The following is a 2,640-nucleotide window of genomic DNA, read 5'->3' on the forward strand; positions in this document are numbered from 1 at the left end:
ACCTCAGAACAGTTTTCTATTTGCCTCAGTCCCTTTTCAATGAGCTGTGACCCAGAGAAGATGAGGTTTCTGGATCATGTTCACATATGGATTATTATTTGCATAATAGAGCTTTAATCTGCATTTGTGGATGTGATGTTGAAGTGTGTTAAAAGACAGTAATATCAACAAGTGTTCCTGAACCCATGCAGTGATTTTCAGAATAACATAATCCTGTCTGTTTTTAATGCAGTGTTGCTTGAGGGGCTAAATTGCAATGGCATCCAATAGTGATTGTCGACATTGTCCCTTGGGCACTTTGAATCATTTAATATTGTTGTGGACTGCAGATGATGAGATACTCAAAGTCTTAACAACTTTATTATCGAGGTACATTACTCTGAAACTATTCTCCAATTTGTAGATGCAGTTTTTGTTTTTTGGCAACAGATCATGTTACTGACTTTTTGCCAATTAATCCAATTAGTTACAAAATGCTCCTCCATCTGTTTCTTCTTCATACTGCTTACTTTTTTAACCTTTAATTGCTCCCAAACCAAATTTATGGAAACATGTTTCTGACATGAAATTAAAAATGAACGGATATTTTTCATAAAACAGTGTCTCCATGTGAATAAAATCTAGGTTTGTGAGATTTTAAAATCATTCCATTCTGTTTTTAGTCACATTTTACACAATGTTGGAAGTGAGTTTGTGCTTGCCAATACACTGATATTCCCTTAATAAGGCTAATACTAGCGCTTACTAATATTCACTTCATGTTTATCAGTGTACCCTTGAGAAACTGTCGTTCACACTCTACCAGAGATAAGGGTGACACCTTCAAATAGCTTGTTTAGTCAAACGAGCAGTGTACCCCACAAATTATATTTAAAGTGTTATAAATACCTCTGGGAACTAAACCATTTTTGTCATGTTTGTTTTATGGATATATTTAAATTGACTGTTCTGCATGAAAAAGGAGCACAAATACATTTTAGCACTAATTGACATTCATAAATAAGAGCCTTCTTTGCTGACAGTTTTCTGTCAAAGTCACAAATAAATCTGCAACTTTTCAGGTCATTAATACAATACTGTTTGAATCAACTTGTGTGCATAAAGTTTGCATTTAAATATGAAACTACTTCAAGAAAAGTTCCTTCACCACTTGGAAGCCACCTTGAAACCTATCCGTGCGTATATTTCCAAGCATTATCTATAATTATTTGTAATTTAATTGTTCAGCAGCACAAAAGCTGCATCTACAGAGCAAGCAGTCAACCTGACTGCTTTAAAATGGCAGACTTTGCCCAGAAATTGGGTCTTTAAAAAATTATTGTTTCCTTGCTTGAAGTTTTACTTCTATCACCATGTAAATTTTGTTACATTCTTTGTTAAAATTAAATTAAAATCCGTCTTTCAAGTCTAAAGCAGTAAACAGAAACGTCTCTGCCATTCTGTACTGATTCAAGATCTCAATTTTAAACTTGTTAATATTAAATAACAATAACAACAACAACAACAACAACAATAATAATGATGATGATGATCTATTTATTCAAACAAAAATCAACCAAAACATAAAGTGGCGCTTACAGAGACTTAAATGGTCATGTGTTGTCCTGAAGTAAGTAGTTAAATTTAGGGTGCACTGATATTAAGCTTATATGCTTACCTGGGGCGAAACATCAAATCAGCTGTCAGATAAAGTGCTAAAGATACACATTATAACTGTAGTTTTGGGTAGCTGCCCGACTTTAAGCTCACTGTTTACGTAAACATTACCTATTATTCAAGCTCAATGTGTCATGCTAGCTCGGCTGCTAGCGGCTAATTAGCCGGCGACAGGCTTCATCTAACCGCTGACTTCAGGCCTCAGTCCATTTTAAGGCTTTATATTGACTTCAAACATGCCACCATCGTATTCAGATAGCCAATAAACTACATATGCATTGAAATATTAAAACAAAAATGGTAAAACGCGGATTAGCGTGTTAAAATTTACCTTGTTGTGTTGGTTTCTGGCAGACAGCTTCCCTTTCGAGCGCTCAGTTCCGCTACAACAAAGTGACGTAATCCGTGATTGGACAGCCGCTCAAAGCAGGCGGGACAAAGGCAGCTGTCAATCACGATTTGTTACAGCGGATTAGAGAGGAGAGCACCACTTAGCGGCGACTGGGTATACTCCACGCAAATGTTAGCGGACTGTACCGAGTGTCAATGTTCTCATGAAAAGCAGTCAGTGATGAAATGCTTCTTCCTGCTAAACACAAAGCCAAATAAAACAGTTAGCATGCTTTCAACTTAGGAACATAAATATGAAAAAAAGGCCTCAACTGTTTATTATATTCAATAACCTTTACTAATATTTATTTTCTCTTTAATATTACTCTACATCTCCCAAAGTCTATGTATGTATTTCAGAGGGAAACTCAAGACAAGCATGATATCTTTATCTTCTTATTTTGGCTGCTCCCTTTAGGGATCGCTACAGTGGATCATCTGCTAGCTCCTAGCATCCTCCTCTATTAGAATAGAATAGAATAGAATTCAACTTTATTGTCATTGCACATGCACAGGTACAGGGCAACGAAATGCAGTTTGCATCCATCCAGAAGTGCTTTAGTGATATAGATATATTACAATATATATTAGCAA

General features: G+C 35.8%; 1 protein-coding gene across 2 annotated transcripts in view; it reads right to left on the minus strand.

The window, feature by feature from the left end:
- cops7a (COP9 constitutive photomorphogenic homolog subunit 7A) overlaps positions 1-2,092 on the minus strand; it is a 21,391-nt gene extending 19,299 nt beyond the window's left edge. Inside the window, exon 1 of one of the 2 annotated variants that reach the window (XM_005731869.2) lies at positions 1,988-2,092. The gene's annotated coding sequence lies outside the window, so the exon portion shown is untranslated. The remainder of the gene's footprint in view (positions 1-1,987) is intronic. The other variant, XM_013910568.1, reaches the window with a different exon arrangement.
- Positions 2,093-2,640: the final 548 nt, after the last annotated feature.

This window comes from Pundamilia nyererei, unplaced genomic scaffold (genome assembly GCF_000239375.1).
Source record: "Pundamilia nyererei isolate P.nyererei 1_Seehausen unplaced genomic scaffold, PunNye1.0 scaffold00045, whole genome shotgun sequence".
In the NCBI taxonomy this organism is placed as follows: Eukaryota; Metazoa; Chordata; class Actinopteri; order Cichliformes; family Cichlidae; genus Pundamilia; species Pundamilia nyererei.